General features: G+C 43.1%; 1 protein-coding gene across 1 annotated transcript in view; it reads right to left on the bottom strand.

The window, feature by feature from the left end:
- Window positions 1–18716, bottom strand: part of LOC126345423 (uncharacterized) — a 117285-nt gene that overhangs the window by 52408 nt on the left and 46161 nt on the right. The gene's annotated exons all lie outside the window — the stretch shown is intronic.

Here is an 18716-nt window from a genome sequence, read left to right as displayed (position 1 = left end):
CTGCTTTCCTTCTGGTTAAATTAACATCATTAATTAAGCTAACAGCATAACAATGATGCACTTGACATGTAAATGCGCTACTGAACCTTGTGATACAACTGATATCAGTAACAGGTGTTAGTGCACATTGTCCAAACGCTGGGGCAATAACATCACAGTCCAAAATGATGTTAAGTAACAACCCTCCTTATCACTGACGACATTATCATCACTTCCTTACCGTCACGTTACCATCCCCTCCACTTACCTCTCCTCCTTCCTTCCCCTTTCCTCTCCATCCCTTCACTAACTTCCCCTCTTCTACAAACAGAGCAAAATATTTTAACCGCCATTAAAACGAAACAGACCATCACAGCATCGTATTTCAGCAGCAGTTAAAATTAAGAGCCAGTTAGAAATGTAACTCCAGAGCAGCCACCTTGGCCGTACTCAAAAGTACCAGAAAGATCTGAATTTTTGCTCCATGTTCAGGTGTATTTTACCCAAAAAACTACTTTGAGGGTGTAGCTTACAGTATTAAGAAACTTCCTATTCTGAGTTGAGTTCTTCACTTTATTATTTTCGTCAACCATCATAAGGTTTAAGCAATAATCAATTCTTCTCGAAGCTCTTCTTCAGTGTATGTCATTTCATTATCTTGTGAATTATTGCCTGCTGCTTTTGAAATTGGCAAGAAACTAATAGCTCCACCAATTCCGATTATTCCAACAGACTACACCAACACATGCTCAGGACATGGTGGAGAATATCTTCCAGTTACGAACGTAACATACATTTTTATTCTCTCCCATACCAACATGTGCATGATTTCTTAATAACATTCAGTATCACTTGCAGCTTAAGCAGGCTTGACGATATGGGTCAACCAGTGTTGGAATTTGCTTGGCTGGAGCACAGATATTTCCGTTTATAAGCACAGATAGCCAAGAGAATATTACCATAATTTTGAAGATTTCGTGCTGTGTAATTTGTTTTAAAAGATTTAATTTTAAACGAATTATATAATCACCCCGTTCCTGGGCATCTTATATTGTGAATTACGAAATCATTTCCATCGACAGTTATCTGTGACTCATCAATCACCCACTTTTTTTTTCTATCAATTCAAGCCTGGTGCGATATATAGTACAGTGAGTTTTGTCTACTGGTTCACTACAAAATGATACTGCCAGTTTACCTCTTGTCTCTCTTAAAATCATCTTCTGTTGCTCATCATCATCATCATCATCATCATAATCACCACCACCATCTTCCTTATCATATATATCTTCTTCTTATTCTTATTTTCCTATGTCTCCTCCTCCTGCTTTAATAAATACAGTTTTTTTATGTAAGTTCATCTCCCTTGTACTTGCCTATCTTCTTTAACTGCTTAAATCTCGGTAGCCGCTTTTTTTACAACACCAGTTCCCCGTGGATATTTCGTCGAGGTCCTTAAGACTATTTTTTTCCCCAAATGAAATTGAGACACGCGTTGGCAACCGAAATACATAATCATCTGTACCAATTATAAGCAAGTGTCTCAATATGTCACAATAAGGAACTGCTCACATGTAGCAGATGATGCCATACACAAATATAGTTATCGAAATTTAAACAGTGGCATTTATACGGACCGTTTAAAAAACGGAATGGGTTGGAATCACATTCGCTCAAACAGTTTTAAAGAAACAGGTCGGAATTACATTCACCCAGGCAATTTAAGCAACAAAGCAGTTCGGACTTTCATTCATCCATACCGTTTAAAAAACTTACCGTGTCAGAGCAGCTACCCCTTTCACAGTGACGCAAGATTTTGACAAATCTGGACCAGAAAGCAAAACACACTAACAGTATCTACTTATCCTTGAAAACCAGTCTCGAGGCATGTCCTTGGAACCTCAGAAACGTAAAGCTACACTATATTAAGCACTCTAGTTTCACTTTAGTAAATATCGCCAGAATACTTCCTATAGCCAACTGTTAGCCCGATAATCTAATACAGGATTGTCCTGGAATAATAACCCTATACCGTTTCTTGTACATATTAAAACAAAGCAAGACTCAAAACTATGCTTCGGAAATTAGATAAGCAACAGGAATTTCAACAAATGCCGAAAATAGCTTCCATCTTGCTTAGCCGAAGATAAAGGAAACATTTCCGGGAGGCTGTTCCAAGAGAGAGAGAGAGAGAGAGAGAGGGGGAGAGAGAGAGCTCATCGCGGTCTCAAAGTCGACCAGATAACCTACACGATTTGCAGTAGTCTCTTGTACCGCACTTAATGCGCGTAATTTCATTTCCTAGTCACACATCCTTATGTCTTCCCATTTCCTTTTTTTCTGTGGAAATATACTTGTCGTACGAAGTTACTGTATTATCTTCGAATCAAATGGAGTGTCATCTCAATCGTGCAAGTGGTCTCATGATCTCTTGTTAGATAGGTTACTCTTGGTAGTCATTGATGGGAAGTCATCTAGTGAAACCGATGTTTGAGGGGTTCTCCAAGGAAGTGTTATATGCAGTCTGTTGTTCTCATTCTTTATAAATGTTGTAGGAGAAAGTCTGAACACATCCCCTTAGATTGTTTGCTGGTGATGCCATTGTCTACTTTCTAGTTATCAGACATCAAAAACTAATTCTACAATAACTGAGACAAAATAAGTATAGTTGAAGAAGTGGCAAGAATAAAGAGTTACGTCCTCCATATTGGTACTAAAAAATGTGGTTACATGATAAATCACTCACATTTAAAGTTCATTATTAGAACTGAGTACCTTGCAACAGGAATTTCAACAAATGCCGAAAATAGCTTCCATCTTGCTTAGCCGAAGATAAAGGAAACATTTCCGGGAGGCTGTTCCAAGAGGAAGAGAGAGAGAGAGAGAGAGAGAGAGAGAGAGAGAGAGAGAGAGAGAGAGATGATTTACGAATATCGTAAAATGGAACCACCACATACAAAATCTTATGAGGCACGTGAATCAAAGACTGTATTTCTTCGCAGAACACTCAAACGGTGTAACATATATATGTAACAAATCTACAAATGTGCAATATTGCACTCTATGCTTGTCCTTCCTCCTCTGAACTATTACTACACGGCATGCAACACAGCCTGCACACAGCGTATGCGATGCACATAGGCACTTTTCGTTACGAAGAGATATTTTCGGAATTTCCGTCATCAACTTTCTACTCATCGAACTGACAAACGCATCGACTGGATTAGTTTGATGGGTGGTTAATACCTGTAGTTAAACAGGGAATACAATTCGTACAGTAGTAGAGGTGACCCAGCCTATGAGTATTTGGGCAGAAGACTCGCAGCAACGAGTCTTTGCTCGGGCATGCAGCGGAGCTCAGCTGGCACCGACGAGCAGTGGTCCGGCGAGCTTGCGAGACTGAACGATCACAGCGTCATTACGAGAGCTACACAACGTTAATTTTACTGGGAAATTATAATCATTGCTAAAAAATAGCCACGTAACCGTGCAGCACAGATTTCCACAACGGTAATACTTGAATTTGAGTTTCCTTGAATGTGCATATTTGTTTTCTGTTGATTCAAATGTGGAGATACTACACGCAGATTTGAGTCTGGGTTTCCTTCATTATGCATATCTTGGAGGAAACATACTTTTCAGATCATGTTCCTTAAAATTTGGAAGAGTAATATGAATCAAACGTCAACGTGACAGTACTTACTGCATTTTTGCCTGTTGGAACTGGTTGGAACACGGTTAGAATAGGTGGGAACTTAATAAATAGGCATTCCATAAGAGATAAGAATAATCGCACAATCAGCTTAATAGCTCATGCGTCCAGGTTGCTGACACGAATAATATGGAAAAGAAAATTGAGGATGTGCTAGATGATGATCAGTTTGGCTTTAGGAAAGGAAAGGCACGAGAGAGGCAATTTTTGCGGCTGATATGGAAGCAAGACTACAGAAAAATCAAAACACGTTCAAAGGATTTGTCGACCTGGACAAACCCTTCGACAATGTGAAATGATGCAAGATGTTCGAAATTCTCAGAAAAATAGGGATAAGCTATAGGGAGAGAGAGGTAGTATACAATATGTGCAGGAGCCAACAAGGAGTAATAAGAGAGGACGACCAAGAACGAAGTTCTCGGATTAAAAAGTGTCTAAGACAGGGATGTAGTCTTTCGTCCCTACTGTTCAATCTATACATCGAAGAAGCAATAATGGAGTGGAATTAAAATTCAAGATGAAAGGATATCAATGACACGATGCGATAATGGCTTTGCTATCCTGAGTGAAAGTGGAGAACAATTACATGAAATGCTGAATGGAATGAACAATCTAATGGCTACAGAATATGGATTCAGAGTAGCTCGAAGACAGACGAAAGTAATGAGAAGTAGCAGAAATGAAATCAGCAAGAAACTTAACTTCAGGATTGATGGTAACGAAGTCAATGAAGTTAAGGAATTCTGCTGCCTGGGAAGCAAAATAAACGCCGCACATAGCAAGGAGGACATCAAATGCAGACTAGCCCTGGCAAAAAGGTCATTTCTGGCCAAGAAAAGTCTACTAGTATCAAAGACAGCCCTTAATTTGAGGAAGAGATTTCTGAAATGTACGTCTGGAGCACAGCATTGTATGGTAGTGAAACATGGCCTGTGGAGAAGCCGAAAAATAAGTGAATCGAAGCATTTAGGATGCGGTGCTACAGGCGAATGTTGAAGATTAGGTGGACTGATAAAGTAAGGAATGAGAAGGTTCTGCGCATAATCGGAGAGGAAAGGAATATGTGGGAAACACTCAGATGGAGAAGGGACACGATGATAGGACAACTGTTGAGACATCAGGGAATTACTTCCAAGGTACTAGAGGGAGCTGTAAATTGCAGAAACGGTAGAGAAAGACAGAGATTGGAATACAAACAGCAAATAACTGATGACATAGATTGCAAGTGCTACCCTGAGATGAAGAGTTTGGCACAAGGGAAGAATTCATGGTGGGCCGCATCAAGCCAGTCAGAAGACTAAAACAAAAAAATTCCTTCAATGCGCATGCATACGACCTCCCCCTATCATCATCTGATTCAATAGCAAAAAAAGGGGCTCTACTGAGAGCAAGACATTGATGTCATATCATCACAGCTGTCATGCCATTCTTATTTCAAGGATACGTGCAGTAGCGTGAGTAGAGACTTGTTTCCCAGAAAAAAAGAACACCAAATCATGACGAAATTCGAAGCCTCTGTGCCAATTGGCAGTTCTGTACGAGAATCATATCTCTTTTACCTACTTCTTCTTCTCTCTGAAAAATTTCTGCTTCTATAATTTGTTCGCAGTTTATCGTTAAGACATTTATTATACATACTTCTGAGTTGTAGTCCTTTCGACAACTTTCAGTGTATTCAGACCTTGCATATACATGGTTGCAACCAAATTCACCTAGTTGTTGTAACTCAGACAAGCTTTTTCTGGTATCCAGCTTCGCGGAAGTTGAGTGCCAGCCATAGGATACAACCTAGATGGCCGTTAGAGGGCATAGTATAGCCTCAGCAGTGTGTCCGTGTAGTGAGCACGTCACTCGTCTCGTCACGTAAATAAGCCGGCCAATAGTGTTTCTCGCACACGGCATGCATACGGCCATTCAGTGTTCACTCATTCGTGTTGTTGTGGTTCAGCTGGCAGTCGGTTCTGAAGTCCACACAGCGCTGCTGAAACTGGATCACTAATCGTTGGAGGACATCCTTCGCATCGCACATTCGTTCAAAACTGTGCAGGGTACAGATTGTTAACGAATGGCTCATGGTGACTTCACGAGTTTCGGCAGATAGCGTGCTACCACGCCTTCCATCCCTGCGTCGCAGGCATAGGACGACCCTCAGATTGCAGCAAAGTTGTGATACGTCTTCGTCCAACGTCTCTATAGAGTCTGAGCCTCGAACTGCCCCTTGCCCCTCGTCAATAGTCCCTTCGTGCCTGCAGTGTTTTTCCGCTCACTCTCAAACAGACTGTCTGGATCGCTTGGAGTCCTGTACGCACCGTGGCAAAGATGGACGTCTCCATTCAGCAGCACCGAGAGAGGTGGCACAGTGGTTAGTACACTGGACTCCCATTCGGGAGGACGACGGTTCAAACTCCCATCCGACCAACCCGATTTATGACTTCCATAATTTCCCTAAATCGCTTCAGGCAAACACTGAGATGTTTTCTTTGAAAGGGCGCGGCTACTTCCTTCCCCACCCTTCCCAAATCCGATTGGACTGATGACCTCGCTGTCTGGTGCCCTCCCCAAATCACCCAACAACCAACATCCACTCAGTATGTCAAAGCTGCTGAACTCGCTTCTGTCCTGCCCTATGAGCGTACAATGACACTGCACAAGTGCTGAAGTCAGCTGCCCTCCAGGCGACCCCTTCATGTGGAAACTGTTTCTCACTATTCTCATTTCTCACCAGGACACCTATTTACAGGTGGCCACGGGGGCTAGAGAGTATTTGATAAATCAAGCGACGTACACGCAACTAGGCTCGCCCGAGTTGTCCCCACGTTCGAGTGTTTGGTGGTCTACAGAGGGTTCTATTCCTTTTCGTGGGCAGTTCTCCATCACTACGGCCTACAAAAGCGTTATGTGGCTTATGAAGTTTTTGTCGTAGTCTACCCATCTGCTACCAACACGTTCGGTCTCGACGCCTTTATGTTGTTTGAGTTCCCTATTTCTGATGAAGCCAAGATCCTATCAATCTCAGTTCCTTTCCAGGAACTGTACGATCCCTTCACTGCATTTTCATCTCTATTTCAGACAGATTTGGGATTCGCTTCAGACGTTCAGACACACATTACCCTTCAGCCGGACGTTACACCTCCTTTTTACCGTGACAGACCAACTCGAGTGACCTTGCGTGCTGCTCTCAAGCAGCATGTAGACCATCTCCAGGCTGATGGGGTTATCGAACTGGTGAAATCTAGTGCACGGAAATTTTTCCGATCCCCCCCCAGCCAGAAGACGTCTTCACCAAAACTGCTGGGGGCAATGCTCTCCATGATTGACCTTGACGATGCTTACCTCCAGTTACCCCTTTACCCTTAGATGAGGAATCGAAGAACATTGTTGTTTTTAATACACCTATTGAATTATACAAGTACTGGCAGCTCTCTTTTGGCATTGCCTTGGCTCCAAATATTTTCCAAAGACTTCTGAAACAGCTGATGTAACGTAGTCCTGCTTGTATGAATTATTTAGAAGGTACCATTCGTAAAATCTCTGCACAATTTCTACAAGCCTGTTTAGAAGGTACCACTGTCATGGGACTGTATGGCCAAGACCATTCGTAAAATCTCTGCACCATTTCTACAAGCCTGGGGACACGGGACTGTTGCCGTTTAGAGATGTACTTGCACAGCCTACTAACTTACCTGAATTTCAGGTGTTTTGGGGCAAAATCAACTATTCTCCCATTTGTTTACTCCACGTGGCACAAATTGCGTAAGCCGTCAATCAATTGCGTAAAATGGGCGTACTCCACAACTGGACGCCTGCCTGTGACTGCACTACTACCCAACTGAAAACAATACTGAAATTCATCCCTAGTTTGAAGCCATTCTCTCCCAGTCGTAAGCTTATTAAGGCGGCCGACACATCCGCCCATGGCATTGGGGATAGCTCTAAACAATCTCCAGCATCGAAAAGGAGGCACTAGTTATGGTATTTGCTGTTAAAAAATATCGCGATTGCCTTTTTGGAACACAGTTCTCTTAAGTAGTCGATCTTGTAAATATTTAGGGACACTCCTGCACTGGACATGATTCGGTAGAACGCCTCGCATGCCCGTCACCAGTGCTGTCCCAAAAGACGCTGCCGAACACCTTTCCCTCCCGCAATCAAAGGTACGAGGTCTTCACTCGTGCCTCCATCCAACTCTCTGGGGCATTCCCAGTTCAAAATGGTTCAAATGGCTCTGAGCACTATGGGACTTAACTGCTGTGGTCATCAGTCCCCTAGAACTTAGAACTACTTAAACCTAACTAACCTAAGGACATCATACACATCCATGCCCGAGGCAGGATTCGAACCTGCGACCGTAGCGGTCGCGCGGTTCCAGACTGTAGCGCCTAGAACCGCTCGGCCACTCTGGCCGGACGTTCCCAGTTATACGAGCCTGTTTCTGAGGGAGGGAGGGAAGGGGGAGGAAGGGGATAATCTAGAATCAGCTCAGCAAAACTTGAATACCTGCGAGGAAATTGACCTAGATGTCCATTAGACGGTACAGTATCTCACACTGTGTATCTCACACTTGCGTAGCGAGCGCGCCTCTCGCCTTGACACATGCATACGCCAGGCAGTTCTGTTCCTCGTGGCCGCTCAGTGAACGATCATTTAATTCTGTACTCGTGTCTTCTCTCTCTTTCTCGCTCGCTCTCTTTCAGTTAATTGTGTTCTCGTGTCTGACATTGCAGGGTGTGTGTGTGTGTGTGTGTGTGTGTGTGTGTGTGTGTGTGTGTGTGTGTGTGTGGTCGCAGTTCGGATTGTCTCCCACTTCGCTCTTGGTCTGTTGACATCACTGTGACGAAGTGGCAAAGATATCCACTTTGCAAGTCGTTTTTTGCATAAGGGTCACTAGATGCGATATGTCCATCACTCTTGGAGACTTGACGTTGTCAACAACAAATTCATGGCCATTCATAACGACAAAATTGATGAATCTTACATTAAACCAAGTTTCTCTTCTAAGAGTCGTCAGCCGCAGTATCTGTGATCTTTAGTCAGACATTTGCAATTTCGTTTTTGCAATGTACAGGTGCAGTCGGTCGAAACACAAACCGGTTATCACGTTTTTCATGAGATTCCCAGTGTCGTAGGAAAGCATCCGTTTGTTTCCCTTTTCAAACAAAATGATCTTTAAAGCGGAATTTTAGGTACTCATTTGATACAGCGGTATCAAATTAGTCTTGTTCTATATTCGTTCTATCGATATGTATTAAGAGAGACAGTAAAATACTAAAAATAACCAATACTCCAGCAACGACAACACTGACTGCTACCGCCGTGCAGAAACATTGCTCCGTCTCTCCTAGATTATTTGTTATTCTTCGTATTTTACTGTGCCTAGTAATTCATATCGAACAAACTAATGTCAAAATAGCCTCATTTGGAAGCGATTTATCGAACTAGCACGTGAAATTCCGAACAAAAAATCGTTTTGTTTGTAATAGAAAACGAACAGACGCTCTAGGTCGACACCGTACGTTGTGTAAACACGTGATGAGCAGATTTTGCTGACCACACCATAACACCACCGCCTTGGAACATTACTGTTGGCACTACACTCGCTGGCAGATGACGTTCACAAGAAATTCGCTATACCCATACCCTGCCATCGGATCGCCACATTGTGTGCTGTGATTCGTCACTCCACACAACGTTTTTCCACTGTTCAATCGTCCAATGTTTGTGCTCCTTACGCCAAGAGAGGCTCCGTTTGACATTTACCTGCGTGACGTGCGGCTTATGAACAGCGGCTCGAACATGAAATCCAAGTTTTCTCACCTCCCGCCTAACTGTCATAGTACTTTCAGTGGATCCTGATGCAATTTAGAATTCGTGTGTGACGGTCTAGTTAGATCTCTGCCTATTACACATTACGACCCTCTTCAACTGTGGGCGGTCTCTCAGTCAACAGACGAGTTCGGCCTGCACGCTTTTGTGCTGTACGTGTCCCTTCACGTTTCCACCTCACTATCGCATCGGAAACAGTAGACCTAGTGATGTTTAGGAATGTGTAAATCTCCCGAACACACGTATGACACAAGTGACATCCAATCACCTGACCACGTTCAAGTGCGTGAGTTCCTCGGGGCGCCCCATACTGCTCTCTCACGATGTATGACTACTGAGGTCGCTGATATGGAGTACTTGGCAGGAGGTGACAGCACAATGCATCTAAAATGAAAAACGTATGTTTTTGGGGCTGTCCGGATACTTTTGATCGCATAGTGTATTGTAGAAGCGCATCAGGAACTTTACTTTTGCTGGGTCCACCCTCTTTGATAAAGAATACATGAGTGGATTATAAGCAACAGTGGATTATAAGCAACACACAAGACGCACACAGACGTTACTAAGTACCTATGTCCTGTCGCCTCACAGGAATATAACCAATACAGAGGGATACTTAGCGTTGCCGGGAAGCATCAGAAAACATTCTGTCTCTGACAATCAGTTCGTTACGATAAGATCTGTCACCCCTACATGTCTGATGCAAAGATATTGTAACGCCCTATCTTAATGAAAATTACTCGATCAGTTTACTGGAGTAGGTAGAGTGCAACACATCTGATTAGCAGACCATGCTAGTCCACTGAAACTTTCTCGCCCAGGGTCGGCCTGGGTAGCGTCAGCGAACGTTTTGTGTCTAACAGAAGTTGCTCCCCATGACGCCATCTATCACCCTGCACGTTTGATCAAAAGCATCCAAACAGCCCTATGTAATGTGGTATTCACTACATGTAACGAAAGGTGGATGGATCAGTATGAAAGAAAGTGGAGAGTATTGTTTTGTCAGTAGAAAAGCAGTAACAGCAGAGTGGATGATCAGGAGAGCTGGTTGCGGGCTCTGGATCACAGGGTCCCGGGATCGATTCCCGGCTGGGTTGGGGATTTTCTCTGCCTGGGGACTGATCGTTTGCGTTGTCCACATCATTTCTTCATCATCATCATAATCATAATCATTCGTAATAGTGGCTAAATTGGATTGTAAAAAAATTGGACTGTTTAAAAATTGGGACTGTGTAAAGGGCGCTGATGACCGCACAGTTGGCGGTTCACAAACCAAACATCATCATGTAAAAATGGAAAATGAGTCTGAAATCTTATGAGTCCTTAAGCTTACACACTACTTAACCTAAATTATCCTAAGGATAGCCGAGGGAGGACTCGAACCTCCGCCGGGACCAGACGCACAGTCCATGAATGCAGCACCTAAGAACGCTCGGATAATCCTACGTGGCAAACAGCATCATCATCATCATCATCAGGAGAGCAGAGTGCGTTGAACGATGGTTAGCCGTTCGTTATCATCTGAGTAACAAATTCTTAGGGTCATTTCAAACCTTCTAAAGGTGCCAAGGTCGACTGATTGTGACGTGATTGTTAAGTTGAAATTTTGAGGTAACGGGCGAGTTGCGGCGCCCTGGAAATATTCTAAGTTCAGAGTTGGCGGCCACCGCTCGCGCCGCGCGGCAGGGACTAGCTGGTTAGTATCCGCGCGGTGCCTCACAACGGCCGGAGCACGTGGTCGATCGAGCACGTGGCTGGGAATCCCTTGGTGACGCTGTGCGCCAGGAAAGCCAAAGATAGCGGACTCTGTGAAACCTTAATGGCAGACATTTCACAGTCCGTATGGAAATTAATTGCAGCCAGATGAATCATTGTACCTCAAAAAGAAACATGTACACTACTCAAAAAAATGGTTCAAATGGCTCTGAGCACTATGGGACTCAACTGCTGTGGTCATCAGTCCCCTAGAACTTAGAACTACTTAAACCTAACTAACCTAAGGACATCACACACATCCATGCCCGAGGCAGGATTCGAACCTGCGACCGTAGCAGTTGCACGGTTTCGGACTGCGCGCCTAGAACCGAGAGAACACCGCGGCCGGCTGTACACTACTCTTATGTGCACGACGTATCTGATGGTGCAATCAGATTTTCAATATCTTTATTGGTCTATAGTTTAGTATCTGATGGTAAATTATACAAGTAACACCCAGCAACGAATTTCCAAAATATAAACACTGCATCGGATTTTGTCGATCACCATGTCTTTAGAAAGCTATTGGTGTAAACCTAAATTGGTATAAATTACAGGCATGTAACTTTAATATTACATGAGTTATTGGAGGTCAAAGTGGCCGATTACTATCGATCGCGTCAGGCCATAAGTACTCCACAGTTACACGAAAACACGGTATCAGCATGCTTATAAATATATTTATTTATCTATTTCCCTGTTTATGCCCGATATTTACTATTCGTGAAGAAAGTGGTTAAATATTTACTGTGTCTTAGAAAGCACGGAGACATTAGGCAACTGGCCTACGTTTTGTTCTACTCCTGTGATATACCTCCCCCCCCCCCCCCCCCATGAACCATGGACCTTGTCGTCGGTGGGGAGGCTTGCGTGAATCAGCGATACAGATAGCCGTACCGTAGGTACAACCACAACGGAGGGGTATCTGTTGAGAGGCCAGACAAACGTGTGGTTCCTGAAGAGCGGCAGCAGCCTTTTCAGTAGTTGCAAGGGCAACACTAACCAAAACGGCCTTGCTGTGCTGCTACTGCGAACGGCTGAAAGCAAGGTGAAACTACGGCCGTAATTTTTCCCGAGGGCATGCAGCTTTACTGTATGATTAAATGATGATGGCGTCCTCTTGGGTAAAATACTCCGGAGGTAAAATAGTTCCCCATTCTTATCTCCGGGCGGAGACTACTCAAGAGGATGTCGTTATCAGTAGAAAGAAAACTGGCGTTCTACGGATCGGAGCGTGGAATGTCAGATCACTTAATCGGGCAGGTAGGTTAGAAAATTTAAAAAGGGAAATGGATAGGTTAAAGTTAGATACAGTGGGAATTAGTGAAGCTCGGTGGCACGAGGAACAAGACTTCTGGTCAGGTGACTACAGGGTTATAAACACACAATCAAATAGGGGTAATGCAGAATTAGGTTTAATAATGAATAGGAAAAAAGGGATGCGGGTAGGCTACTACAAACGCACAGTGAACGCATAATTGTGGCAAATATAGATACGAAGCCCACACCTACTACACTAGTACAAGTTTATATGCCAACTAGCTCTGCAGATGACGAAGAAATTGAAGAAATGTATGATGAAATAAAAGAAATTATTCAGATAGTGAAGGGTGATGAAAATTTAATAGTCATAGGTGACTGGAATTCGGTAGTAGGAAAAGGGAGAGCAGGGAATGTAGTAGGTGAATATGGATTGGGGGAGAAAAATGAAAGAGGAAGCCACCTGGTAGAATTTTGCACAGACCACAACTTAATCATAGCTAACACTTGGTTTAAGAACCATGAAAGACGGTTGTATACATGGAAGATCCCTGGAGATACTAAAAGGTATCAGATAGATTATATAATGGTAAGACACAGATTTAGGAACCAGGTTTTAAATTGTAAGACATTTCCAGGGGTAGATGTGGACTCTTACCACAATCTATTGGTTATGAACTGCAGATTAAAATTGAAGAAATTGCAAAAAGGTGGGAATTTAAAGAGAAGGGAACTGGATAAACTGACTAAACCAGAGGTTGTACAGAGTTTCAGGGAGAGCATAAGGGAACAATTGACAGCAGTGGGGGAAAGAAATACAGTAAAAGAAGAATGGGTAGCTCTGACGGATGAAGTAGTGAAGGCAGCAAAGGATCAAGTAGGTAAAAATAAGAGGGCTAATAGAAATCCTTGGATAACAGAAGAAATATTTAATTTAATTGATGAAAGGAGGAAACATAAAACCGCAGTAAATGAAGCAGGCAAAAAGGAATTCAAATGTCTCAAAAATGAGATCGACAGGAAGTGCAAAATTGCTAAGCAGGGGTGGCTAGAGGACAAATGTAAGGATGTAGAGGCTTATCTCACTAGGGGTAAGATAGATACTGCCTACAGGAAAATTAAAGAGACCTTTGGAGGAAAGAGAACCACTTGTATGAATATCAAGATCTCAGATGGAAACCCAGTCCTAACCAAAGAAGGGAAAGCAGAAAGGTGGAAGGAGTATATAGAGGGTCTATACAAGGGAGATGTACTTGAGGACAATATTATAGAAATGGAAGAGAATGTAGATTAAGATTAAGATGAAATGGGAGATACGATACTGCGTGAAGAGTTTGACAGAGCACTGAAAGACCTGAGTCGAAACAAGGCCCCTGGAGTAGACAACATTCCATTAGAACTACTGACGGCCTTGGGAGAGCCAGTCCTGACAAAACTCTACTATTTGGTTAGCAAGACGTATGAGACAGGTGAAGTACCCTCAGACTTCAAGAAGAATATACTAATTCCAATCCCAAAGAAAGCAGGTGTTGACAGATGTGAAAATTACCGAACAATCAGTTTAATAAGCCACAGCTGCAAAATACTAACGCGAATTTATGACAGACGAATGGAAAAACTAGTAGAAGCCGACTTCGGGGAAGATCAGTTTGGATTCCGTAAAAATACTGGAACACGTGAGGCAATACTGACCTTACGACTTATCTTAGCAGAAAGATCAAGGAAAGGCAAACCTACGTTTCTAGCATTTGTAGACAATGTTGACTGGAATACTCTCTTTCAAATTCTAAAGGTGTCAGGGGTAAAATACAGGGAGCGAAAGGCTATTTACAATTTGTACAGAAACCAGATGGCAGTTATAAGAGTCGAGGGACATGAAAGGGAAATAGTAGTTGGGAAGGGAGTAAGACAGGATTGTAGCCTCTCCCCGATGTTATTCAATCTGTATATTGAGCAAGCAGTAAAGGAAACAAAAGAAAAATTTGGAGTAGGTATTAAAATCCATGGAGAAAAAATAAGAACTTTGAGGTTCGCCGATGACATTGTAATTCTGTCAGAGACAGCAAAGGACTTGGAAGAGCAGTTGAATGGAATGGATAGCGTCTTGAAAGGAGGATATAAGATGAACATCAACTAAAGCAAAACGAGGATAATGGAATGTAGTCGAATTAAGTCGGGTGATGCTGAGGGAATTAGATTTGGAAATGAGACACTTAAAGTAGTAAAGGAGTTTTGCTATTTGGGGAGCAAAATAACTGATGATGGTCGAAGTAGGGAGGATATAAAATGTAGACTGGCAATGGCAAGGAAAGCGTTTCTGAAGAAGAGAAATTTATTAACATCGAGTATAGATTTAAGTGTCAGGAAGTCATTTCTGAAAGTATTCGTATGGAGTGTACCCATGTATGGAAGTGAAACATGGACGATAAATAGTTTTTGACAAGAAGAGAATAGAAGCTTTCGAAATGTGGTGCTACAGATGAATGCTGAAGATTAGATGGGTAGATCACATAACTAATGAGGAGGTACTGAATAGGATTGGGGAGAAGAGAAGTTTGTGGTACAACTTGACGAGAAGAAGGGATCGGTTGGTAGGACATGTTCTGCGGCATCAAGGGATCACCAATTTAGTATTGGAGGGCAGCGTGGAGGGTAAAAATCATAGAGGGAGACCAAGAGATGAATACACTAAGCAGATTCAAAAGGATCTAGGTTGCAGTAGGTACTGGGAGAAGAAGAGGCTTGCACAGGATAGAGTGGCATGGAGAGCTGCATCAAACCAGTCTCAGGACTGAAGACCGCAACAACAACAACAACTGTGATATACGTTTATTTAATTTGTTCATGTATTTAATAATGTGTGTTAGAGCGTGTTTATGGTCCAGCCGTAGGAATATTTATTTAATTTCAAGTTACGTAAATGTAAATGTACATCTACATCTACATCTACATGACTACTCTGCAATTCACATTTAAGTGCTTGGCAGAGGGTTCATCGAACCACAATCATACTATCTCTCTACTATTCCACTCCCGAACAGCGAGCGGGAAAAACGAACACCTAAACCTTTCTGTTCGAGCTCTGATTTCTCTTATTTTATTTTGATGATCATTCCTACCTATGTAGGTTGGGCTCAACAAAATATTTTCTCATTCGGAAGAGAAAGTTGGTGACTGAAATTTCGTAAAAAGGTCTCGCCGCGACGAAAAACGTCTATGCTGTAATGACTTCCATCCCAACTCGTGTATCATATCTGCCACACTCTCTCCCCTAAATCAAGTATTTCGAAAGTGCTTTATGTTTGTGATTGTATGTTGGCTTGGTGACCTGGAGGGAGTGCTCTAGCCAATCACAGCAGTCGTTACTAAGAGAGACGTATGGAGGTTGGGGAGGTGCATCATTTCCGGAGAGTGTACGAGGGAGTTCTGGCAGTGCGGCAGTGCTGGACAGTACGACACAGGACACGGGAGTGTGGGCGTGACGGCGCGCGGTCGCGAGAGTCCAGACAGAGACTCGGGGAGTGATGAGCGGTTTATGCGTGGTCGCGGCTGATAGAAATACTTCGGTGCGCCGACTTGTGAACTTGAGAGATTTCGCTGGTTTCTACAGTGAACGCGTAGTGTGCATTTAGAAGTGAATATCTAGCGAGCTATGATGTCGTTCATTTTCCCTGTTAATCAACTTATAATTTATTTAATTGCTGGACCATCGACACCAATCAGAGTTTGGCACAAATATGCCGCATTCTAAAAAGTACTTCTACTATTATATTCATCATTTAAAGTCGTTAAGATAGAACCTCAGATTTTATTTAATTGCAATCTTTCGTTTATAAATGTCTATATCACGTTCAAAATTCAGAATTGCCAAGTGATAGGAACCTTTGACCATTCGATCCATTTGTATATTAACATTGTACACTGTAGACTCAGCAACATTTGGCTTGTAATACGGTAACTACGTATCCCAGCCCCTAGAGAACGAAACCAGGCAAAATTTCTAATATTGCAACGTTGAGACGGGGGATACGTACTTGAGGGCCACACTATAACACGCCATCAGTTCACATTTATTGTGAAAGCCCGCCAACGTGAATGACCAACCACAAGTAAACCAAGATCACGCAAAGCTCGTGTACTGACGGACAGGGAGAATTGCTTGTAAAAAATGGCATTAAATCATTGAACTCATGAGTTCCAGAGTCTTACCATCTGTCCAGCTACTACAACGGTAGTGCGTAGGTAGTTGAAAAGAATGGGTTACCAGTGTTCGAACAGTTCTTCATAAGCCACGCATTTCTGTTATCGTACCTGAGCGACGCTTGAGGTGGTGTACAGAGCGACACCATTTGACAGTGGATGATTGGAAACGAGTAATTTGGTCTGATGGATCATCTTACAACTCGTGGCTATCCGATGGTAAGGCTAGGGTTTTGTTAGTGCCTGGAGAACACTACCTGCCTCCGTGTCTAACGCCAGCAATGAAGAATCGATGAGGTGATGTTAGGACGTGGTCCCCTTAAGAAAATGTCAAATACAGAAGGATATGAACAGCTTTTGCAGCACTGTGTACTGAGTACAGAACAGTTCGGAAATGATTAGTGTACCACAATGATGATGCATCCTGTCATAAAGCAGCTCCTGTCATTGAGTTATTTTTAAACAACATAGCCCGCATCTCCTGGTCCTGCGGTAGCGTTCTCGCTTCCCGCGCCCGGGTTCCCAGGTTCGATTCCCGGCGAGGTCAGGGGTATTCTCTGCCTCGTGATGGCTGAGTGTTGTGTATTGTCCTTAGGTTAGTTAGGTTTAAGCAGTTCTAAGTTCTAGGCAACTGAGGACCATAGATGTTAAGTCCCATAGTACTCAGAGCCATTTGAACCAGTCTTAAACAACATTCCTGAAATGGAGTGGCCTGCCCAGAGAAACCACCTGGAGTCCTTCGGGATCTACATCTACATCTACATCTACATGACTACTGTGCAATTCACATTTAAGTGCTTGGCAGAGGGTTCATCGTACCACAATCATACTATCTCTCTACCATTCCACTCCCTAACAGCGCGGAGGAAAAACGAACACCTAAACCTTTCTGTTCGAGCTCTGATTTCTCTTATTTTAATTTGATGATCATTCCTACCTAAGTAGGTTGGGCTCAACAAAATATTTTCCCATTCGGAAGAGAAAGTTGGTGACTGAAATTTCGTAAAAAGATCTCGCCGCGACGAAAAACGTCTTTGCTGTAATGACTTCCATCCCAATTCGCGTACCATGTCTGCCACACTCTCTCCCCTATTACGTGATAATACAAAACGAGCTGCCCTTTTTTGCACCCTTTTGATGTCCTCCGTCAATCCCACCTGGTAAGGATCCCACACCGCGCAGCAATATTCTAACAGAGGACGAACCAGTGTAGTGTAAGCTGTCTCTTTAGTCGACTTGTTGCATCTCCTAAGTATCCTGCCAATGAAACGCAACCTTTGGCTCGCCTTCCCCACAGTATTATCTATGTGGTCTTTCCAACTGAAGTTCTTCGTAATTTTAACACCCAGTTACTTAGTTGAATTGACAGTCTTGATAATTGTAGTATTTATAGAGTAATCGAATTGCAACGGATTTCTTTTGGAACTCGTGTGGATCACCTCACACTTTTCGTTATTTATCGTCAACTGCCATCTGCCACACCACACAGCCATCTTTTCTAAATCGCTTTGCAACTGATACTGGTCTTCGGATGACCTTACTAAACGGTAAATTACAGCATCATCCGCGAACAACCTAAGAGAACTGCTCAGATTGTCACCCAGGTCATTTATATAGATCAGGAACAGCAGAGGTCCGAGGACGCTTCCCTGGGGAACACCTGATACCACTTCAGTTTTACTCGATGATTTGCCGCCTATTACTACGAACTGCGACCTTCCTGACAGGAAATCACGAATCCAGTCGCACAACTGAGACGTTACCCCATAGGCCCGCAGCTTGATTAGAAGATGAATTAAAACGTCGACGCCAGTGACCAACCTCAGTATGTCCTCTGTTTTCAGCTCATAAGGACACGCTATTCCTTCACAAACGTTCAGATACCTGATTGAAACTGTCTCCAGCACAGTTCAAGCCGTCATAAAGGCGAAACGTGGGCGCACCTCATATTAATGTCTACAGATTGGTGCCAGGATACTTTTGGTCA

Source organism: Schistocerca gregaria, chromosome 1 (assembly GCF_023897955.1).
Source record: "Schistocerca gregaria isolate iqSchGreg1 chromosome 1, iqSchGreg1.2, whole genome shotgun sequence".
Lineage (NCBI taxonomy): Eukaryota > Metazoa > Arthropoda > Insecta > Orthoptera > Acrididae > Schistocerca > Schistocerca gregaria.
This window is presented reverse-complemented; position numbering and strand designations above follow the sequence as displayed.